Source organism: Lactuca serriola, chromosome 1 (assembly GCF_051521515.1).
Source record: "Lactuca serriola cultivar US96UC23 chromosome 1, Lser_US96UC23_V15, whole genome shotgun sequence".
NCBI lineage: Eukaryota > Viridiplantae > Streptophyta > Magnoliopsida > Asterales > Asteraceae > Lactuca > Lactuca serriola.
This window is the reverse complement of record NC_136408.1, coordinates 206,417,230-206,435,865: the sequence shown is the minus strand read 5'-3', so window position 1 is coordinate 206,435,865 and position 18,636 is coordinate 206,417,230. Positions and strand designations below refer to the sequence as shown.

Below are 18,636 nucleotides of genomic sequence, written 5' to 3'. Positions count from 1 at the left end.
CAAAAAAAACCGCACGTAAAATGTAAAAAAAAAAAAAACGCAAACGGACAACGAAAAAAGAGGGTGCAAAACGAGGACTTCCCAGGGGGTCACCAATCCAAGTACTACTCTCGCCCAAGCACGCTTAACTGCGGAGTTCTGATGGGATCCGGTGCATTAGTGCTGTTATGATCACACCCAAAATAATATCCATGTTTATTGCTTTTATGTGTTACAAGATGCAGAATCTCCTTTGTTTTTGTACGCGGGGCGTGGGATACACGTGACCGATCGGCTCCGTTCCAAAAATACGAAAACCATCAACCATAAACCGGAAGGCACCCGAGCATAGAAATAGCCAAAAAGAAAGGAAAAAAACAAAAAAACAGCACGTAAAATGTAAAAAAAAAAATGCAAACGCACAACGAAAAAAAGGGTGCAACACGAGCACTTCCCAGGGTGTCACCCATCCTTGTACTACTCTTGCCCAAGCATGCATAACTGCGGAGTTCTGATGGGATTCGGTGCATTAGTGCTGGTATGATCGCACACGAAATACTATCCATGTTTATTGCTTTTATGTGTTACAAGACGCAGAACCTTGTTTGTTTTGGTACGCGGGGCGTGGGACCCATGTGACCGATCGGCTCCGTTCCAAAAATACGAAAACCATGAACCATGAACCGGAGGGCACCCGAGCATAGAAATAGCAAGAAAGAAAAGAAAAAAAAAACCAAAAAACCGCACGTAAAATGTAAAAAAAAAAAACGCAAACGGACAAACTAAAAAGGGGGTGCTACACGAGGACTTCCCAGGGGGTCACCAATCCTAGTACTACTCTTGCCCAAGCACGCTTAACTGCGGAGGTCTGATAGGATCCGGTGCATTAGTGCTGGTATGATCGCACCCGAAATACTATTCATGTTCATTGCTTTTATGTGTTACCAGACGCATAACTTCCTTTGTTTTGGTACGCGGGGCGTGGGACCTACGTGACTGATCGGCTCCGTTCCAAAAATACGAAAACCATGAACCATGAACCGGAGGGAACCCGAGCATAGAAATAGCAAGAAAGAAAGGAAAAAAAAAACTAAAAACCGCACGTAAAATGGAAAAACAACGCAAACGGACAACGAAAAAGGGGGTGCAACACGAGGACTTCCCAGGGGGTCACCCATCCTAGTACTACTCTCGCCCAAGCACGCTTAACTGCGGAGTTCTGATGGGATCCGGTGCATTAGTGCTGTTATGATCACACCCAAAATAATATCCATGTTTATTGCTTTTATGTGTTACAAGATGCAGAATCTCCTTTGTTTTTGTACGCGGTGCGTGGGATCCACGTGACCGATCGGCTCCGTTCCAAAAATACGAAAACCATCAACCATAAACCGGAAGGCACCCGAGCATAGAAATAGCCAGAAAGAAAGGAAAAAAACAAAAAAACAACACGTAAAATGTAAAAAAAAAAATGTAAACGCACAACGAAAAAGAGGGTGCAACACGAGCACTTCCCATGGTGTCACCCATCCTTGTACTACTCTTGCCCAAGCATGCATAACTGCGGAGTTCTGATGGGATTCGGTGCATTAGTGCTGGTATGATCGCACACGAAATACTATCCATGTTTATTGCTTTTATGTGTTACAAGACGCAGAACCTTCTTTGTTTTGGTACGCGGGGCGTGGGACCCATGTGACCGATCAGCTCTGTTCCAAAAATACGAAAACCATGAACCATGAACCAGAGGGCACCCGAGCATAGAAATAGCAAGAAAGAAAGGAAAAAAAACCAAAAAACCGCACGTAAAATGTAAAAAAAAAAAACGCAAACGGACAAACTAAAAAGGGGGTGCAACACGAGGACTTACCAGGGGGTCACCCATCCTAGTACTACTCTCGCCCAAGCACGCTTAACTGCGGAGTTCTGATGGAATCCGGTGCATTAGTGTTGTTATGATCACATCCAAAATAATATCCATGTTTATTGCTTTTATGTGTTACCAGACGCAAAACCTCCTTTGTTTTGGTACGCGGGGCGTGGGACCTACGTGACTGATCAGCTCCTTTCCAAAAATACGAAAACCATCAACCATGAACCGGAGGTCACCCGAGCATAGAAATAGCAAGAAAGAATGGAAAAAAACCAAAAAACCGCACGTAAAATGTAAAAAAAAAAAAACGCAAACGGACAACGAAAAAAGAGGGTGCAAAACGAGGACTTCCCAGGGGGTCACCAATCCAAGTACTACTCTCGCCCAAGCACGCTTAACTTCGGAGTTCTGATGGGATCCGGTGCATTAGTGTTGTTATGATCACACCCAAAATAATATCCATGTTTATTGCTTTTATGTGTTACCAGACGCAGAACCTCCTTTGTTTTGGTACGCGGGGCGTGGGACCTACGTGACTGATCAGCTCCGTTCCAAAAATACGAAAACCATCAACCATGAACCGGAGGGCACCCGAGCATAGAAATAGCAAGAAAGAATGGAAAAAACAAAAAAAACCGCACGTAAAATGTAAAAAAAAAAAACGCAAACGGACAACGAAAAAAGAGGGTGCAAAACGAGGACTTCCCAGGGGGTCACCAATCCAAGTACTACTCTCGCCCAAGCACGCTTAACTGCGGAGTTCTGATGGGATCCGGTGCATTAGTGCTGTTATGATCACACCCAAAATAATATCCATGTTTATTGCTTTTATGTGTTACAAGATGCAGAATCTCCTTTGTTTTTGTACGCGGTGCGTGGGATCCACGTGACCGATCGGCTCCGTTCCAAAAATACGAAAACCATCAACCATAAACCGGAAGGCACCCGAGCATAGAAATAGCCAGAAAGAAAGGAAAAAAACAAAAAAACAACACGTAAAATGTAAAAAGTAAAATGTAAACGCACAACGAAAAAGAGGGTGCAACACGAGCACTTCCCAGGGTGTCACCCATCCTTGTACTACTCTTGCCCAAGCATGCATAACTGCGGAGTTCTGATGGGATTCGGTGCATTAGTGCTGGTATGATCGCACACGAAATACTATCCATGTTTATTGCTTTTATGTGTTACAAGACGCAGAACCTTCTTTGTTTTGGTACGCGGGGCGTGGGACCCATGTGACCGATCAGCTCTGTTCCAAAAATACGAAAACCATGAACCATGAACCGGAGGGCACCCGAGCATAGAAATAGCAAGAAAGAAAGGAAAAAAAACCAAAAAACCGCACGTAAAATGTAAAAAAAAAAAAACGCAAACGGACAAACTAAAAAGGGGGTGCAACACGAGGACTTACCAGGGGGTCACCCATCCTAGTACTACTCTCGCCCAAGCACGCTTAACTGCGGAGTTCTGATGGGATCCGGTGCATTAGTGTTGTTATGATCACACCCAAAATAATATCCATGTTTATTGCTTTTATGTGTTACCAGACGCAAAACCTCCTTTGTTTTGGTACGCGGGGCGTGGGACCTACGTGACTGATCAGCTCCGTTCCAAAAATACGAAAACCATCAACCATGAACCGGAGGTCACCCGAGCATAGAAATAGCAAGAAAGAATGGAAAAAAACCAAAAAACCGCACGTAAAATGTAAAAAAAAAAAACGCAAACGGACAACGAAAAAAGAGGGTGCAAAACGAGGACTTCCCAGGGGGTCACCAATCCAAGTACTACTCTCGCCCAAGCACGCTTAACTTCGGAGTTCTGATGGGATCCGGTGCATTAGTGTTGTTATGATCACACCCAAAATAATATCCATGTTTAGTGCTTTTATGTGTTACCAGACGCAGAACCTCCTTTGTTTTGGTACGCGGGGCGTGGGACCTACGTGACTGATCAGCTCCGTTCCAAAAATACGAAAACCATCAACCATGAACCGGAGGGCACCCGAGCATAGAAATAGCAAGAAAGAATGGAAAAAACAAAAAAAACCGCACGTAAAATGTAAAAAAAAAAAAAACGCAAACGGACAACGAAAAAAGAGGGTGCAAAACGAGGACTTCCCAGGGGGTCACCAATCCAAGTACTACTCTCGCCCAAGCACGCTTAACTGCGGAGTTCTGATGGGATCCGGTGCATTAGTGCTGTTATGATCACACCCAAAATAATATCCATGTTTATTGCTTTTATGTGTTACAAGATGCAGAATCTCCTTTGTTTTTGTACGTGGGGCGTGGGATACACGTGACCGATCGGCTCCGTTCCAAAAATACGAAAACCATCAACCATAAACCGGAAGGCACCCGAGCATAGAAATAGCCAGAAAGAAAGGAAAAAAACAAAAAAACAGCACGTAAAATGTAAAAAAAAAATGCAAACGCACAACGAAAAAAAGGGTGCAACACGAGCACTTCCCAGGGTGTCACCCATCCTTGTACTACTCTTGCCCAAGCATGCATAACTGCGGAGTTCTGATGGGATTCGGTGCATTAGTGCTGGTATGATCGCACACGAAATACTATCCATGTTTATTGCTTTTATGTGTTACAAGACGCAGAACCTTCTTTGTTTTGGTACGCGGGGCGTGGGACCCATGTGACCGATCGGCTCCGTTCCAAAAATACGAAAACCATGAACCATGAACCGGAGGGCACCCGAGCATAGAAATAGCAAGAAAGAAAGGAAAAAAAACCAAAAAACCGCACGTAAAATGTAAAAAAAAAAAAAAAAAAAAACGCAAACGGACAAACTAAAAAGGGGGTGCAACACGAGGACTTACCAGGGGGTCACCCATCCTAGTACTACTCTCGCCCAAGCACACTTAACTGCGGAGTTCTGATGGGATCCGGTGCATTAGTGTTGTTATGATCACACCCAAAATAATATCCATGTTTATTGCTTTTATGTGTTACCAGACGCAAAACCTCCTTTGTTTTGGTACGCGGGGCGTGGGACCTACGTGACTGATCAGCTTCGTTCCAAAAATACGAAAACCATCAACCATGAACCGGAGGGCACCCGAGCATAGAAATAGCAAAAGAAAGAATGGAAAAAAACCAAAAAACCGCACGTAAAATGTAAAAAAAAACAAAAACGCAAACGGACAACGAAAAAAGAGGGTGCAAAACGAGGACTTCCCAGGGGGTCACCAATCCAAGTACTACTCTCGCCCAAGCACGCTTAACTGCGGAGTTCTGATGGGATCCGGTGCATTAGTGTTGTTATGATCACACCCAAAATAATATCCATGTTTATTGCTTTTATGTGTTACCAGACGCAGAACCTCCTTTGTTTTGGTACGCGGGGCGTGGGACCTACGTGACTGATCAGCTCCGTTCCAAAAATACGAAAACCATCAACCATGAACCGGAGGGCACCCGAGCATAGAAATAGCAAGAAAGAATGGAAAAAACAAAAAAAACCGCACGTAAAATGTAAAAAAAAAAAAAACGCAAACGGACAACGAAAAAAGAGGGTGCAAAACGAGGACTTCCCAGGGGGTCACCAATCCAAGTACTACTCTCGCCCAAGCACGCTTAACTGCGGAGTTCTGATGGGATCCGGTGCATTAGTGCTGTTATGATCACACCCAAAATAATATCCATGTTTATTGCTTTTATGTGTTACAAGATGCAGAATCTCCTTTGTTTTTGTACGCGGGGCGTGGGATACACGTGACCGATCGGCTCCGTTCCAAAAATACGAAAACCATCAACCATAAACCGGAAGGCACCCGAGCATAGAAATAGCCAGAAAGAAAGGAAAAAAACAAAAAAACAGCACGTAAAATGTAAAAAAAAAATGCAAACGCACAACGAAAAAAAGGGTGCAACACGAGCACTTCCCAGGGTGTCACCCATCCTTGTACTACTCTTGCCCAAGCATGCATAACTGCGGAGTTCTGATGGGATTCGGTGCATTAGTGCTGGTATGATCGCACACGAAATACTATCCATGTTTATTGCTTTTATGTGTTACAAGACGCAGAACCTTGTTTGTTTTGGTACGCGGGGCGTGGGACCCATGTGACCGATCGGCTCCGTTCCAAAAATACGAAAACCATGAACCATGAACCGGAGGGCACCCGAGCATAGAAATAGCAAGAAAGAAAAGAAAAAAAAAACCAAAAAACCGCACGTAAAATGTAAAAAAAAAACGCAAACGGACAAACTAAAAAGGGGGTGCTACACGAGGACTTCCCAGGGGGTCACCAATCCTAGTACTACTCTCGCCCAAGCACGCTTAACTGCGGAGGTCTGATAGGATCCGGTGCATTAGTGCTGGTATGATCGCACCCGAAATACTATTCATGTTCATTGCTTTTATGTGTTACCAGACGCAGAACTTCCTTTGTTTTGGTACGCGGGGCGTGGGACCTACGTGACTGATCGGCTCCGTTCCAAAAATACGAAAACCATGAACCATGAACCGGAGGGAACCCGAGCATAGAAATAGCAAGAAAGAAAGGAAAAAAAACCTAAAAACCGCACGTAAAATGGAAAAACAACGCAAACGGACAACGAAAAAGGGGGTGCAACACGAGGACTTCCCAGGGGGTCACCCATCCTAGTACTACTCTCGCCCAAGCACGCTTAACTGCGGAGTTCTGATGGGATCCGGTGCATTAGTGTTGTTATGATCACACCCAAAATAATATCCATGTTTATTGCTTTTATGTGTTACAAGATGCAGAATCTCCTTTGTTTTTGTACGCGGGGCGTGGGATCCACGTGACCGATCGGCTCCGTTCCAAAAATACGAAAACCATCAACCATAAACCGGAAGGCACCCGAGCATAGAAATAGCCAGAAAGAAAGGAAAAAAACAAAAAAACAACACGTAAAATGTAAAAAAAAAAAAAATGTAAACGCACAACGAAAAAGAGGGTGCAACACGAGCACTTCCCAGGGTGTCACCCATCCTTGTACTACTCTTGCCCAAGCATGCATAACTGCGGAGTTCTGATGGGATTCGGTGCATTAGTGCTGGTATGATCGCACACGAAATACTATCCATGTTTATTGCTTTTATGTGTTACAAGACGCAGAACCTTCTTTGTTTTGGTACGCGGGGCGTGGGACCCATGTGACCGATCGGCTCCGTTCCAAAAATACGAAAACCATGAACCATAAACCGGAGGGCACCCGAGCATAGAAATAGCAAGAAAGAAAGGAAAAAAAACCAAAAAACCGCACGTAAAATGTAAAAAAAAAAAAAAAAACGCAAACGGACAAACTAAAAAGGGGGTGCAACACGAGGACTTCCCAGGGGGTCACTCATCCTAGTACTACTCTCGCCCAAGCACGCTTAACTGCGGAGTTCTGATGGGATCCGGTGCATTAGTGTTGTTATGATCACACCCAAAATAATATCCATGTTTAGTGCTTTTATGTGTTACCAGACGCAGAACCTCCTTTGTTTTGGTACGCGGGGCGTGGGACCTACGTGACTGATCGGCTCCGTTCCAAAAATACGAAAACCATGAACCATGAACCGGAGGGAACCCGAGCATAGAAATAGCAAGAAAGAAAGGAAAAAAAACCTAAAAACCGCACGTAAAATGGAAAAACAACGCAAACGGACAACGAAAAAGGGGGTGCAACACGAGGACTTCCCAGGGGGTCACCCATCCTAGTACTACTCTCGCCCAAGCACGCTTAACTGCGGAGTTCTGATGGGATCCGGTGCATTAGTGTTGTTATGATCACACCCAAAATAATATCCATGTTTATTGCTTTTATGTGTTACAAGATGCAGAATCTCCTTTGTTTTTGTACGCGGGGCGTGGGATCCACGTGACCGATCGGCTCCGTTCCAAAAATACGAAAACCATCAACCATAAACCGGAAGGCACCCGAGCATAGAAATAGCCAGAAAGAAAGGAAAAAAACAAAAAAACAACACGTAAAATGTAAAAAAAAAAAAAATGTAAACGCACAACGAAAAAGAGGGTGCAACACGAGCACTTCCCAGGGTGTCACCCATCCTTGTACTACTCTTGCCCAAGCATGCATAACTGCGGAGTTCTGATGGGATTCGGTGCATTAGTGCTGGTATGATCGCACACGAAATACTATCCATGTTTATTGCTTTTATGTGTTACAAGACGCAGAACCTTCTTTGTTTTGGTACGCGGGGCGTGGGACCCATGTGACCGATCGGCTCCGTTCCAAAAATACGAAAACCATGAACCATGAACTGGAGGGCACCCGAGCATAGAAATAGCAAGAAAGAAAGGAAAAAAAACCAAAAAACCGCACGTAAAATGTAAAAAAAAAAAAAAAAACGCAAACGGACAAACTAAAAAGGGGGTGCAACACGAGGACTTCCCAGGGGGTCACTCATCCTAGTACTACTCTCGCCCAAGCACGCTTAACTGCGGAGTTCTGATGGGATCCGGTGCATTAGTGTTGTTATGATAACACCCAAAATAATATCCATGTTTAGTGCTTTTATGTGTTACCAGACGCAGAACCTCCTTTGTTTTGGTACGCGGGGCGTGGGACCTACGTGACTGATCAGCTCCGTTCCAAAAATACGAAAACCATCAACCATGAACCGGAGGGCACCCGAGCATAGAAATAGCAAGAAAGAATGGAAAAAACAAAAAAAACCGCACGTAAAATGTAAAAAAAAAAAAAAAAAACGCAAACGGACAACGAAAAAAGAGGGTGCAAAACGAGGACTTCCCAGGGGGTCACCAATCCAAGTACTACTCTCGCCCAAGCACGCTTAACTGCGGAGTTCTGATGGGATCCGGTGCATTAGTGCTGTTATGATCACACCCAAAATAATATCCATGTTTATTGCTTTTATGTGTTACAAGATGCAGAATCTCCTTTGTTTTTGTACGCGGGGCGTGGGATACACGTGACCGATCGGCTCCGTTCCAAAAATACGAAAACCATCAACCATAAACCGGAAGGCACCCGAGCATAGAAATAGCCAGAAAGAAAGGAAAAAAAACAAAAAAACAGCACGTAAAATGTAAAAAAAAAATGCAAACGCACAACGAAAAAAAGGGTGCAACACGAGCACTTCCCAGGGTGTCACCCATCCTTGTACTACTCTTGCCCAAGCATGCATAACTGCGGAGTTCTGATGGGATTCGGTGCATTAGTGCTGCTATGATCGCACACGAAATACTATCCATGTTTATTGCTTTTATGTGTTACAAGACGCAGAACCTTCTTTGTTTTGGTACGCGGGGCGTGGGACCCATGTGACCGATCGGCTCCGTTCCAAAAATACGAAAACCATGAACCATGAACCGGAGGGCACCCGAGCATAGAAATAGCAAGAAAGAAAAGAAAAAAAAACCAAAAAACCGCACGTAAAATGTAAAAAAAAAAAAAACGCAAACGGACAAACTAAAAAGGGGGTGCTACACGAGGACTTCCCAGGGGGTCACCAATCCTAGTACTACTCTCGCCCAAGCACGCTTAACTGCGGAGGTCTGATAGGATCCGGTGCATTAGTGCTGGTATGATCGCACCCGAAATACTATTCATGTTCATTGCTTTTATGTGTTACCAGACGCAGAACTTCCTTTGTTTTGGTACGCGGGGCGTGGGACCTACGTGACTGATCGGCTCCGTTCCAAAAATACGAAAACCATGAACCATGAACCGGAGGGAACCCGAGCATAGAAATAGCAAGAAAGAAAGGAAAAACAACCTAAAAACCGCACGTAAAATGGAAAAACAACGCAAACGGACAACGAAAAAGGGGGTGCAACACGAGGACTTCCCAGGGGGTCACCCATCCTAGTACTACTCTCGCCCAAGCACGCTTAACTGCGGAGTTCTGATGGGATCCGGTGCATTAGTGCTGTTATGATCACACCCAAAATAATATCCATGTTTATTGCTTTTATGTGTTACAAGATGCAGAATCTCCTTTGTTTTTGTACGCGGGGCGTGGGATCCACGTGACCGATCGGCTCCGTTCCAAAAATACGAAAACAATCAACCATAAACCGGAAGGCACCCGAGCATAGAAATAGCCAGAAAGAAAGGAAAAAAACAAAAAAACAACACGTAAAATGTAAAAAAAAAAAAATGTAAACGCACAACGAAAAAGAGGGTGCAACACGAGCACTTCCCAGGGTGTCACCCATCCTTGTACTACTCTTGCCCAAGCATGCATAACTGCGGAGTTCTGATGGGATTCGGTGCATTTGTGCTGGTATGATCGCACACGAAATACTATCCATGTTTATTGCTTTTATGTGTTACAAGACGCAGAACCTTCTTTGTTTTGGTACGCGGGGCGTGGGACCCATGTGACCGATCGGCTCCGTTCCAAAAATACGAAAACCATGAACCATGAACCGGAGGGCACCCGAGCATAGAAATAGCAAGAAAGAAAGGAAAAAAAACCAAAAAACCGCACGTAAAATGTAAAAAAAAAAAAAAACGCAAACGGACAAACTAAAAAGGGGGTGCAACACGAGGACTTCCCAGGGGGTCACTCATCCTAGTACTACTCTCGCCCAAGCACGCTTAACTGCGGAGTTCTGATGGGATCCGGTGCATTAGTGTTGTTATGATCACACCCAAAATAATATCCATGTTTATTGCTTTTATGTGTTACCAGACGCAAAACCTCCTTTGTTTTGGTACGCGGGGCGTGGGACCTACGTGACTGATCAGCTCCGTTCCAAAAATACGAAAACCATCAACCATGAACAGGAGGGCACCCGAGCATAGAAATAGCAAGAAAGAATGGAAAAAAACCAAAAAACCGCACGTAAAATGTAAAAAAAAAAAACGCAAACGGACAACGAAAAAAGAGGGTGCAAAACGAGGACTTCCCAGGGGGTCACCAATCCAAGTACTACTCTCGCCCAAGCACGCTTAACTGCGGAGTTCTGATGGGATCCGGTGCATTAGTGCTGTTATGATCACACCCAAAATAATATCCATGTTTATTGCTTTTATGTGTTACAAGATGCAGAATCTCCTTTGTTTTTGTACGCGGGGCGTGGGATACACGTGACCGATCGGCTCCGTTCCAAAAATACGAAAACCATCAACCATAAACCGGAAGGCACCCGAGCATAGAAATAGCCAGAAAGAAAGGAAAAAAACAAAAAAACAGCACGTAAAATGTAAAAAAAAAATGCAAACGCTCAACGAAAAAAAGGGTGCAACACGAGCACTTCCCAGGGTGTCACCCATCCTTGTACTACTCTTGCCCAAGCATGCATAACTGCGGAGTTCTGATGGGATTCGGTGCATTAGTGCTGGTATGATCGCACACGAAATACTATCCATGTTTATTGCTTTTATGTGTTACAAGACGCAGAACCTTCTTTGTTTTGGTACGCAGGGCGTGGGACCCATGTGACCGATCGGCTCCGTTCCAAAAATACGAAAACCATCAACCATAAACCGGAAGGCACCCGAGCATAGAAATAGCCAGAAAGAAAGGAAAAAAAACAAAAAAACAACACGTAAAATGTAAAAAAAAATAATGTAAACGCACAACGAAAAAGAGGGTGCAACACGAGCACTTCCCAGGGTGTCACCCATCCTTGTACTACTCTTGCCCAAGCATGCATAACTGCGGAGTTCTGATGGGATTCGGTGCATTAGTGCTGGTATGATCGCACACGAAATACTATCCATGTTTATTGCTTTTATGTGTTACAAGACGCAGAACCTTCTTTGTTTTGGTACGCGGGGCGTGGGACCCATGTGACCGATCGGCTCCGTTCCAAAAATACGAAAACCATGAACCATGAACCGAAGGGCACCCGAGCATAGAAATAGCAAGAAAGAAAAGAAAAAAAAAACCAAAAAACCGCACGTAAAATGTAAAAAAAAATAACGCAAACGGACAAACTAAAAAGGGGGTGCTACACGAGGACTTCCCAGGGGGTCACCAATCCTAGTACTACTCTCGCCCAAGCACGCTTAACTGCGGAGGTCTGATAGGATCCGGTGCATTAGTGCTGGTATGATCGCACCCGAAATACTATTCATGTTCATTGCTTTTATGTGTTACCAGACGCAGAACTTCCTTTGTTTTGGTATGCGGGGCGTGGGACCTACGTGACTGATCGGCTCCGTTCCAAAAATAAGAAAACCATGAACCATGAACCGGAGGGAACCCGAGCATAGAAATAGCAAGAAAGAAAGGAAAAAAAACCTAAAAACCGCACGTAAAATGGAAAAACAACGCAAACGGACAACGAAAAAGGGGGTGCAACACGAGCACTTCCAAGGGGGTCACCCATCCTTGTACTACTCTTGCCCAAGCACGCTTAACTGCGGAGTTCTGATGGGATACGGTGCATTAGTGCTGGTATGATCGCACACGAAATACTATCCATGTTTATTGCTTTTATGTGTTACAAGACGCAGAACCTTCTTTGTTTTGGTACGAAGGGCGTGGGATCCACGTGACCGATCGGCTCCGTTCCAAAAATACGAAAACCATCAACCATAAACCGGAAGGCACCCGAGCATAGAAATAGCCAGAAAGAAAGGAAAAAAACAAAAAAACAACACGTAAAATGTAAAAAAAAAATGTAAACGCACAACGAAAAAGAGGGTGCAACACGAGCACTTCCCAGGGTGTCACCCATCCTTGTACTACTCTTGCCCAAGCATGCATAACTGCGGAGTTCTGATGGGATTCGGTGCATTAGTGCTGGTATGATCGCACACGAAATACTATCCATGTTTATTGCTTTTATGTGTTACAAGACGCAGAACCTTCTTTGTTTTGGTACGCGGGGCGTGGGACCCATGTGACCGATCGGCTCCGTTCCAAAAATACGAAAACCATGAACCATGAACCGGAGGGCACGTAAAAAAAAAAAACGCAAACGGACAAACTAAAAATGGGGTGCAACACGAGGACTTCCCAGGGGGTCACCCATCCTAGTACTACTCTCGCCCAAGCACGCTTAACTGCGGAGTTCTGATGGGATCCGGTGCATTAGTGTTGTTATGATCACACCCAAAATAATATCCATGTTTATTGCTTTTATGTGTTACCAGACGCAAAACCTCCTTTGTTTTGGTACGCGGGGCGTGGGACCTACGTGACTGATCAGCTCCGTTCCAAAAATACGAAAACCATCAACCATGAACCGGAGGGCACCCGAGCATAGAAATAGCAAGAAAGAATGGAAAAAAACCAAAAAACCGCACGTAAAATGTAAAAAAAAAAACGCAAACGGACAACGAAAAAAGAGGGTGCAAAACGAGGACTTCCCAGGGGGTCACCAATCCAAGTACTACTCTCGCCCAAGCACGCTTAACTGCGGAGTTCTGATGGGATCCGGTGCATTAGTGTTGTTATGATCACACCCAAAATAATATCCATGTTTATTGCTTTTATGTGTTACCAGACGCAGAACCTCCTTTGTTTTGGTACGCGGGGCGTGGGACCTACGTGACTGATCAGCTCCGTTCCAAAAATACGAAAACCATCAACCATGAACCGGAGGGCACCCGAGCATAGAAATAGCAAGAAAGAATGGAAAAAACAAAAAAACCGCACGTAAAATGTAAAAAAAAAACGCAAACGGACAACGAAAAAAGAGGGTGCAAAACGAGGACTTCCCAGGGGGTCACCAATCCAAGTACTACTCTCGCCCAAGCACGCTTAACTGCGGAGTTCTGATAGGATCCGGTGCATTAGTGCTGTTATGATCACACCCAAAATAATATCCATGTTTATTGCTTTTATGTGTTACAAGATGCAGAATCTCCTTTGTTTTTGTACGCGGGGCGTGGGATACACGTGACCGATCGGCTCCGTTCCAAAAATACGAAAACCATCAACCATAAACCGGAAGGCACCCGAGCATAGAAATAGCCAGAAAGAAAGGAAAAAAACAAAAAAACAGCATGTAAAATGTAAAAAAAAAATGCAAACGCACAACGAAACAAAGGGTGCAACACGAGCACTTCCCAGGGTGTCACCCATCCTTGTACTACTCTTGCCCAAGCATGCATAATTGCGGAGTTCTGATGGGATTCGGTGCATTAGTGCTGGTATGATCGCACACGAAATACTATCCATGTTTATTGCTTTTATGTGTTACAAGACGCAGAACCTTCTTTGTTTTGGTACGCGGGGCGTGGGACCCATGTGACCGATCGGCTCCGTTCCAAAAATACGAAAACCATGAACCATGAACCGGAGGGCACCCGAGCATAGAAATAGCAAGAAAGAAAGGCAAAAAAAACCAAAAAACCGCACGTAAAATGTAAAAAAAAAAAGCGCAAACGGACAAACTAAAAAGGGGGTGGTACACGAGGACTTCCCAGGGGGTCACCAATCCTAGTACTACTCTCGCCCAAGCACGCTTAACTGCGGAGGTCTGATAGGATCCGGTGCATTAGTGCTGGTATGATCGCACCCGAAATACTATTCATGTTCATTGCTTTTATGTGTTACCAGACGCAGAACTTCCTTTGTTTTGGTACGCGGGGCGTGGGACCTACGTGACTGATCGGCTCCGTTCCAAAAATACGAAAACCATCAACCATGAACCGGAGGGCACCCGAGCATAGAAATAGCAAGAAAGAAAGGAAAAAAACCAAAAAACCGCACGCAAAATGTAAAAAGAAAACGCAAACGGACAACGAAAAAGGGGGGTGCAACACGAGGATTTCCCAGGGGGTCACCAATCCTAGTACTACTCTCGCCCAAGCACGCTTAACTACGGAGTTCTGATAGGATCCGGTGCATTAGTGCTGTTATGATCACACCCAAAATAATATCCATTTTATTGCTTTTATGTGTTACAAGACGCATAATCTCCTTTGTTTTTGTACGCGGGGCGTGGGATCCACGTGACCGATCGGCTCCGTTCCAAAAATACGAAAACCATCAACCATAAACCGGAAGGCACCCGAGCATAGAAATAGCCAGAAAGAAAGGAAAAAAAACAAAAAAACAGCACGTATAATGTAAAAAAAAATGCAAACGGACAACGAAAAAGAGGGTGGAACACGAGCACTTCCAAGGGGGTCACCCATCCTTGTACTACTCTTGCCCAAGCACGCTTAACTACGGAGTTCTGATGGGATACGGTGCATTAGTGCTGGTATGATCGCACACGAAATACTATCCATGTTTATTGCTTTTATGTGTTACAAGACGCAGAACCTTCTTTGTTTTGGTACGAAGGGCGTGGGATCCACGTGACCGATCGGCTCCGTTCCAAAAATACGAAAACCATCAACCATAAAACGGAAGTCACCCGAGCATAGAAATAGCAATAAAGAAAGGATAAAAAATCAAAAAACCGCACGTAAAATGTAAAAAAAAAATGCAAACGGACAACGAAAAAGAGGGTGCAACACGAGCACATCCCAGGGGGTCACCCATCCTTGTACTACTCTCGCCCAAGCACGCTTAACTGCGGAGTTCTGATGGAATTCGGTGCATTACTGCTGGTATCATAGCACACGAAATACTATCCATGTTTATTGCTTTTATGTGTTACAAGACGCAGAGCCTACTTTGTTTTGGTACGCGGGGCGTGGGACCCATGTGACCGATCGGCTCCGTTCCAAAAATACGAAAACCATCAACCATGAACCGGAGGGCACCCGAGCATAGAAATAGCAAGAAAGAAAGGAAAAAAACCAAAAAACCGCACGTAAAATGTAAAAAGAAAACGCAAACGGACAACGAAAAAGGGGGGTGCAACACGACGATTTACCAGGGGGTCACCAATCCAAATACTACTCTCGCCCAAGCACGCTTAACTGCGGAGTTCTGATGGGAGCCGGTGCATTAGTGCTGTTATGATCACACCCAAAATAATATCCATGTTTATTGCTTTTATGTGTTACAAGACGCATAATCTCCTTTGTTTTTGTACGCGGGGCGTGGGATCCACGTGACCGACCGGCTCCGTTCCAAAAATACGAAAACCATCAACCATAAACCGGAAGGCACCCGAGCATAGAAATACCCGAGAAAGAACGGAAAAAAAACAAAAAACCGCACATAAAATGTAAAAAAAATGCAAACGGACAACGAAAAAGGGGGGAGCAACACGAGGACGTCACAAGGGGTCACCCATCCTTGTACTACTCTCGCCCAAGCATGCTTAACTGCGGAGTTCTGATCGGATTCGATGCATTAGTGCTAGTATGATCGCACCCGAAATACTATCCATGTTTATTGCTTTTATGTTTTACCAGACGCAGAACCTCCTTTGTTTTGGTACGCGGGGCGTAGGACGTACGTGACTGATCGGCTCCGTTCCAGAAATACGAAAACTATCAACCATGAACCGGAGGGCACCCGAGCATAGAACTAGCAAGAAAGAATGGAAAAAAACCAAAAAACCGCACGTAAAATGTAAAAAAAAAAACGCAAACGGACAACGAAAAAGGAGGGTGCAAAACGAGGACTTCCCAGGGGGTCACCAATCCAAGTACTACTCTCGCCCAAGCACGCTTAACTGTAGAGTTCTGATGGGATACGGTGCATTAGTGCTGGTATGATCGCACCCAAAATAATATCCATGTTTATTGCTTTTATGTGTTACAAGACGCATAATCTCCTTTGTTTTTGTACGCGGGGCGTGGGATCCACGTGACCGATCGGCTTCGTTCCAAAAATACGAAAACCATCAACCATAAACCGGAAGGCACCCGAGCATAGAAATAGCCAGAAAGAAAGCAAAAAAGCCAAAAAACCGCACGTAAAATGTTAAAAAAAAATGCAAACGGACAACGAAAAAGAGGGTGCAACACGAGCACTTCCCAGGGGGTCACCCATCCTTGTACAACTCTCGCCCAAACACGCTTAACTGCGGTGTTCTGATGGGATTCGGTGCATTAGTGCTGGTATGATCGCACACGAAATACTATCCATGTTTATTGCTTTTATGTGTTACAAGACGCATAACCTTCTTTGTTTTGGTACGCGGGGCGTGGGACCCATGTGAACGATCGACTCAGTTCCAAAAATACGAAAACCATGAACCATGAACCGGAGGGCACCCGAGCATAGAAATAGCAAGAAAGAAAGGAAAAAAAACAAAAAACCGCACGTAAAATGTAAAAAAAAACGCAAACGGATAAACTAAAAATGGGGGTGCAACACGAGGACTTCCCAGGGGGTCACCAATCCTAGTACTACTCTCGCCCAAGCACGCTTAACTGCGGAGTTCTGATGGGATCCGGTGCATTAGTGCTGGTATGATCGCACCCGAAATACTATTCATGTTCATTGCTTTTATGTGTTACCAGAGGCAGAACTTCCTTTGTTTTGGTACGCGGGGCGTGGGACCTACGTGACTGATCGGCTCCGTTCCAAAAATACGAAAACCATCAACCATGAACCGGAGGGCACCTGAGCATAGAAATAGCGAGAAAGAAAGGAAAAAAAACCAAAAAACCGCACGTAAAATGTAAAAAAAAAACACAAACGGACAACGAAAAAGGAGGGTGCAAAACGAGGACTTCCCAGGGGGTCACCAATCCAAGTACTACTCTCGCCCAAGCACGCTTAACTGTGGAGTTCTGATGGGATCCGGTGCATTAGTGCTGTTATGATCACACCCAAAATAATATCCATGTTTATTGCTTTTATGTCTTACAAGACGCATAATCTCCTTTGTTTTTGTACGCGGGGCGTGGGATCCACGTGACCGATCGGCTCCGTTCCAAAAATACGAAAACCATCAACCATAAACCGGAAGGCACCCGAGCATAGAAATATCCAGAAAGAAAGCAAAAAAAACCAAAAAACCGCACGTAAAATGTAAAAAAAAAATGCAAACGGACAACGAAAAAGAGGGTGCAACACGAGCACATCCCAGGGGGTCACCCATCCTTGTACCACTCTCGCCCAAGCACGCTTAACTGCGGAGTTTTGATGGGATTCGGTGCATTAGTGCTGATATGATAGCACACAAAATACTATCCATGTTTATTGCTTTTATGTGTTACAAGACGCAGAGCCTACTTTGTTTTGGTACTTGGGGCGTGGGACCCATGTGACCGATCGGCTCCGTTCCAAAAATACGAAAACCATCAACCATGAACCGGAGGGCACCCGAGCATAGAAATAGCAAGAAAGAAAGGAAAAAAACCAAAAAACCGCACGTAAAATGTAAAAAGAAAACGCAAACGGACAACGAAAATGGGGGGTGCAACACGACGATTTCCCAGGGGGGTCACCAATCCTAGTACTACTCTCGCCCAAGCACGCTTAACTGCGGAGTTCTGATGGGATACGGTGCATTAGTGCTGGTATGATCGCACACGAAATACTATCAATGTTTATTGCTTTTATGTGTTACAAGACGCAGAACCTTCTTTGTTTTGGTACGCGGGGCCTGGGATCCACGTGACCGATCGGCTCCGTTCCAAAAATACGAAAACCATCAACCATAAAACGGAAGGCACCCGAGCATAGAAATAGCAAGAAAGAAAGGATAAAAAACCATAAAACCGCACGTAAAATGTAAAAAAAAAATGCAAACGGACAACGAAAAAGAGGGTGCGACACGAGCACATCCCAGGGGGTCACCCATCATTGTACCACTCTCGCCCAAGCACGCTTAACTGCGGAGTTCTGATGGGATTCGGTGCATTAGTGCTGGTATGATAACACACAAAATACTATCCATGTTTATTGCTTTTATGTGTTACAAGACGCAGAGCCTACTTTGTTTTGGTACGCGGGGCGTGGGACCCATGTGACCGATCGGCTCCGTTCCAAAAATACGAAAA

General features: G+C 44.7%; 34 non-coding genes and 19 pseudogenes across 34 annotated transcripts; all 53 read right to left on the bottom strand.

Annotated features, from left to right (window-relative positions):
* Window positions 1-60: 60 nt before the first annotated feature.
* On the bottom strand, window positions 61-179 carry LOC145076203 (5S ribosomal RNA). The gene has a single exon (XR_013692625.1). It is a non-coding gene; the product is annotated as a 5S ribosomal RNA (ribosomal RNA).
* A 233-nt stretch (window positions 180-412) lies between these two features.
* On the bottom strand, window positions 413-531 carry LOC145080229 (5S ribosomal RNA; annotated as a pseudogene).
* A 238-nt stretch (window positions 532-769) lies between these two features.
* On the bottom strand, window positions 770-888 carry LOC145078658 (5S ribosomal RNA). The gene has a single exon (XR_013694195.1). It is a non-coding gene; the product is annotated as a 5S ribosomal RNA (ribosomal RNA).
* A 232-nt stretch (window positions 889-1,120) lies between these two features.
* LOC145085050 (5S ribosomal RNA) lies at window positions 1,121-1,239 on the bottom strand. The gene has a single exon (XR_013699466.1). It is a non-coding gene; the product is annotated as a 5S ribosomal RNA (ribosomal RNA).
* Window positions 1,240-1,472: 233 nt separating this feature from the next.
* Window positions 1,473-1,591, bottom strand: LOC145080263 (5S ribosomal RNA; annotated as a pseudogene).
* A 236-nt stretch (window positions 1,592-1,827) lies between these two features.
* Window positions 1,828-1,946, bottom strand: LOC145079028 (5S ribosomal RNA). Its single transcript, XR_013694556.1, has one exon. It is a non-coding gene; the product is annotated as a 5S ribosomal RNA (ribosomal RNA).
* A 236-nt stretch (window positions 1,947-2,182) lies between these two features.
* Window positions 2,183-2,301, bottom strand: LOC145078651 (5S ribosomal RNA). Its single transcript, XR_013694189.1, has one exon. It is a non-coding gene; the product is annotated as a 5S ribosomal RNA (ribosomal RNA).
* A 235-nt stretch (window positions 2,302-2,536) lies between these two features.
* On the bottom strand, window positions 2,537-2,655 carry LOC145076199 (5S ribosomal RNA). Its single transcript, XR_013692624.1, has one exon. It is a non-coding gene; the product is annotated as a 5S ribosomal RNA (ribosomal RNA).
* A 233-nt stretch (window positions 2,656-2,888) lies between these two features.
* Window positions 2,889-3,007, bottom strand: LOC145080228 (5S ribosomal RNA; annotated as a pseudogene).
* Window positions 3,008-3,244: 237 nt separating this feature from the next.
* Window positions 3,245-3,363, bottom strand: LOC145076526 (5S ribosomal RNA). The gene has a single exon (XR_013692701.1). It is a non-coding gene; the product is annotated as a 5S ribosomal RNA (ribosomal RNA).
* A 235-nt stretch (window positions 3,364-3,598) lies between these two features.
* Window positions 3,599-3,717, bottom strand: LOC145078650 (5S ribosomal RNA). The gene has a single exon (XR_013694188.1). It is a non-coding gene; the product is annotated as a 5S ribosomal RNA (ribosomal RNA).
* A 237-nt stretch (window positions 3,718-3,954) lies between these two features.
* LOC145076192 (5S ribosomal RNA) lies at window positions 3,955-4,073 on the bottom strand. The gene has a single exon (XR_013692623.1). It is a non-coding gene; the product is annotated as a 5S ribosomal RNA (ribosomal RNA).
* Window positions 4,074-4,305: 232 nt separating this feature from the next.
* LOC145080227 (5S ribosomal RNA) lies at window positions 4,306-4,424 on the bottom strand (annotated as a pseudogene).
* Window positions 4,425-4,669: 245 nt separating this feature from the next.
* Window positions 4,670-4,788, bottom strand: LOC145077751 (5S ribosomal RNA). The gene has a single exon (XR_013693376.1). It is a non-coding gene; the product is annotated as a 5S ribosomal RNA (ribosomal RNA).
* Window positions 4,789-5,028: 240 nt separating this feature from the next.
* On the bottom strand, window positions 5,029-5,147 carry LOC145078885 (5S ribosomal RNA). Its single transcript, XR_013694414.1, has one exon. It is a non-coding gene; the product is annotated as a 5S ribosomal RNA (ribosomal RNA).
* A 237-nt stretch (window positions 5,148-5,384) lies between these two features.
* LOC145076186 (5S ribosomal RNA) lies at window positions 5,385-5,503 on the bottom strand. The gene has a single exon (XR_013692621.1). It is a non-coding gene; the product is annotated as a 5S ribosomal RNA (ribosomal RNA).
* A 232-nt stretch (window positions 5,504-5,735) lies between these two features.
* On the bottom strand, window positions 5,736-5,854 carry LOC145080225 (5S ribosomal RNA; annotated as a pseudogene).
* Window positions 5,855-6,090: 236 nt separating this feature from the next.
* On the bottom strand, window positions 6,091-6,209 carry LOC145075907 (5S ribosomal RNA). Its single transcript, XR_013692544.1, has one exon. It is a non-coding gene; the product is annotated as a 5S ribosomal RNA (ribosomal RNA).
* Window positions 6,210-6,440: 231 nt separating this feature from the next.
* LOC145085663 (5S ribosomal RNA) lies at window positions 6,441-6,559 on the bottom strand. The gene has a single exon (XR_013700055.1). It is a non-coding gene; the product is annotated as a 5S ribosomal RNA (ribosomal RNA).
* A 236-nt stretch (window positions 6,560-6,795) lies between these two features.
* On the bottom strand, window positions 6,796-6,914 carry LOC145080224 (5S ribosomal RNA; annotated as a pseudogene).
* Window positions 6,915-7,155: 241 nt separating this feature from the next.
* LOC145076027 (5S ribosomal RNA) lies at window positions 7,156-7,274 on the bottom strand. Its single transcript, XR_013692573.1, has one exon. It is a non-coding gene; the product is annotated as a 5S ribosomal RNA (ribosomal RNA).
* A 231-nt stretch (window positions 7,275-7,505) lies between these two features.
* LOC145085662 (5S ribosomal RNA) lies at window positions 7,506-7,624 on the bottom strand. The gene has a single exon (XR_013700054.1). It is a non-coding gene; the product is annotated as a 5S ribosomal RNA (ribosomal RNA).
* Window positions 7,625-7,860: 236 nt separating this feature from the next.
* Window positions 7,861-7,979, bottom strand: LOC145080223 (5S ribosomal RNA; annotated as a pseudogene).
* Window positions 7,980-8,220: 241 nt separating this feature from the next.
* LOC145078653 (5S ribosomal RNA) lies at window positions 8,221-8,339 on the bottom strand. Its single transcript, XR_013694191.1, has one exon. It is a non-coding gene; the product is annotated as a 5S ribosomal RNA (ribosomal RNA).
* Window positions 8,340-8,580: 241 nt separating this feature from the next.
* Window positions 8,581-8,699, bottom strand: LOC145076180 (5S ribosomal RNA). The gene has a single exon (XR_013692620.1). It is a non-coding gene; the product is annotated as a 5S ribosomal RNA (ribosomal RNA).
* A 233-nt stretch (window positions 8,700-8,932) lies between these two features.
* On the bottom strand, window positions 8,933-9,051 carry LOC145080431 (5S ribosomal RNA; annotated as a pseudogene).
* A 239-nt stretch (window positions 9,052-9,290) lies between these two features.
* On the bottom strand, window positions 9,291-9,409 carry LOC145075903 (5S ribosomal RNA). The gene has a single exon (XR_013692543.1). It is a non-coding gene; the product is annotated as a 5S ribosomal RNA (ribosomal RNA).
* Window positions 9,410-9,640: 231 nt separating this feature from the next.
* LOC145085049 (5S ribosomal RNA) lies at window positions 9,641-9,759 on the bottom strand. Its single transcript, XR_013699465.1, has one exon. It is a non-coding gene; the product is annotated as a 5S ribosomal RNA (ribosomal RNA).
* Window positions 9,760-9,994: 235 nt separating this feature from the next.
* Window positions 9,995-10,113, bottom strand: LOC145080307 (5S ribosomal RNA; annotated as a pseudogene).
* Window positions 10,114-10,352: 239 nt separating this feature from the next.
* Window positions 10,353-10,471, bottom strand: LOC145076023 (5S ribosomal RNA). Its single transcript, XR_013692572.1, has one exon. It is a non-coding gene; the product is annotated as a 5S ribosomal RNA (ribosomal RNA).
* Window positions 10,472-10,706: 235 nt separating this feature from the next.
* LOC145076176 (5S ribosomal RNA) lies at window positions 10,707-10,825 on the bottom strand. Its single transcript, XR_013692619.1, has one exon. It is a non-coding gene; the product is annotated as a 5S ribosomal RNA (ribosomal RNA).
* Window positions 10,826-11,057: 232 nt separating this feature from the next.
* Window positions 11,058-11,176, bottom strand: LOC145080221 (5S ribosomal RNA; annotated as a pseudogene).
* Window positions 11,177-11,411: 235 nt separating this feature from the next.
* Window positions 11,412-11,530, bottom strand: LOC145080220 (5S ribosomal RNA; annotated as a pseudogene).
* Window positions 11,531-11,768: 238 nt separating this feature from the next.
* LOC145075898 (5S ribosomal RNA) lies at window positions 11,769-11,887 on the bottom strand. Its single transcript, XR_013692542.1, has one exon. It is a non-coding gene; the product is annotated as a 5S ribosomal RNA (ribosomal RNA).
* A 231-nt stretch (window positions 11,888-12,118) lies between these two features.
* On the bottom strand, window positions 12,119-12,237 carry LOC145078752 (5S ribosomal RNA). Its single transcript, XR_013694284.1, has one exon. It is a non-coding gene; the product is annotated as a 5S ribosomal RNA (ribosomal RNA).
* Window positions 12,238-12,469: 232 nt separating this feature from the next.
* LOC145080219 (5S ribosomal RNA) lies at window positions 12,470-12,588 on the bottom strand (annotated as a pseudogene).
* A 178-nt stretch (window positions 12,589-12,766) lies between these two features.
* On the bottom strand, window positions 12,767-12,885 carry LOC145085661 (5S ribosomal RNA). Its single transcript, XR_013700053.1, has one exon. It is a non-coding gene; the product is annotated as a 5S ribosomal RNA (ribosomal RNA).
* Window positions 12,886-13,119: 234 nt separating this feature from the next.
* LOC145078884 (5S ribosomal RNA) lies at window positions 13,120-13,238 on the bottom strand. The gene has a single exon (XR_013694413.1). It is a non-coding gene; the product is annotated as a 5S ribosomal RNA (ribosomal RNA).
* Window positions 13,239-13,470: 232 nt separating this feature from the next.
* Window positions 13,471-13,589, bottom strand: LOC145078758 (5S ribosomal RNA). Its single transcript, XR_013694290.1, has one exon. It is a non-coding gene; the product is annotated as a 5S ribosomal RNA (ribosomal RNA).
* A 232-nt stretch (window positions 13,590-13,821) lies between these two features.
* On the bottom strand, window positions 13,822-13,940 carry LOC145080402 (5S ribosomal RNA; annotated as a pseudogene).
* A 237-nt stretch (window positions 13,941-14,177) lies between these two features.
* On the bottom strand, window positions 14,178-14,296 carry LOC145078998 (5S ribosomal RNA). Its single transcript, XR_013694527.1, has one exon. It is a non-coding gene; the product is annotated as a 5S ribosomal RNA (ribosomal RNA).
* A 233-nt stretch (window positions 14,297-14,529) lies between these two features.
* On the bottom strand, window positions 14,530-14,648 carry LOC145076801 (5S ribosomal RNA). The gene has a single exon (XR_013692809.1). It is a non-coding gene; the product is annotated as a 5S ribosomal RNA (ribosomal RNA).
* A 231-nt stretch (window positions 14,649-14,879) lies between these two features.
* LOC145079548 (5S ribosomal RNA) lies at window positions 14,880-14,998 on the bottom strand (annotated as a pseudogene).
* Window positions 14,999-15,231: 233 nt separating this feature from the next.
* On the bottom strand, window positions 15,232-15,350 carry LOC145080139 (5S ribosomal RNA; annotated as a pseudogene).
* A 233-nt stretch (window positions 15,351-15,583) lies between these two features.
* LOC145079649 (5S ribosomal RNA) lies at window positions 15,584-15,702 on the bottom strand (annotated as a pseudogene).
* A 232-nt stretch (window positions 15,703-15,934) lies between these two features.
* Window positions 15,935-16,053, bottom strand: LOC145080014 (5S ribosomal RNA; annotated as a pseudogene).
* Window positions 16,054-16,287: 234 nt separating this feature from the next.
* Window positions 16,288-16,406, bottom strand: LOC145078925 (5S ribosomal RNA). Its single transcript, XR_013694456.1, has one exon. It is a non-coding gene; the product is annotated as a 5S ribosomal RNA (ribosomal RNA).
* Window positions 16,407-16,638: 232 nt separating this feature from the next.
* LOC145079231 (5S ribosomal RNA) lies at window positions 16,639-16,757 on the bottom strand. The gene has a single exon (XR_013694749.1). It is a non-coding gene; the product is annotated as a 5S ribosomal RNA (ribosomal RNA).
* A 233-nt stretch (window positions 16,758-16,990) lies between these two features.
* LOC145084888 (5S ribosomal RNA) lies at window positions 16,991-17,109 on the bottom strand. Its single transcript, XR_013699313.1, has one exon. It is a non-coding gene; the product is annotated as a 5S ribosomal RNA (ribosomal RNA).
* A 234-nt stretch (window positions 17,110-17,343) lies between these two features.
* On the bottom strand, window positions 17,344-17,462 carry LOC145078644 (5S ribosomal RNA). Its single transcript, XR_013694182.1, has one exon. It is a non-coding gene; the product is annotated as a 5S ribosomal RNA (ribosomal RNA).
* Window positions 17,463-17,695: 233 nt separating this feature from the next.
* LOC145080260 (5S ribosomal RNA) lies at window positions 17,696-17,814 on the bottom strand (annotated as a pseudogene).
* A 233-nt stretch (window positions 17,815-18,047) lies between these two features.
* Window positions 18,048-18,167, bottom strand: LOC145079262 (5S ribosomal RNA). Its single transcript, XR_013694779.1, has one exon. It is a non-coding gene; the product is annotated as a 5S ribosomal RNA (ribosomal RNA).
* Window positions 18,168-18,400: 233 nt separating this feature from the next.
* On the bottom strand, window positions 18,401-18,519 carry LOC145079635 (5S ribosomal RNA; annotated as a pseudogene).
* Between the last annotated feature and the right edge of the window lie 117 nt (window positions 18,520-18,636).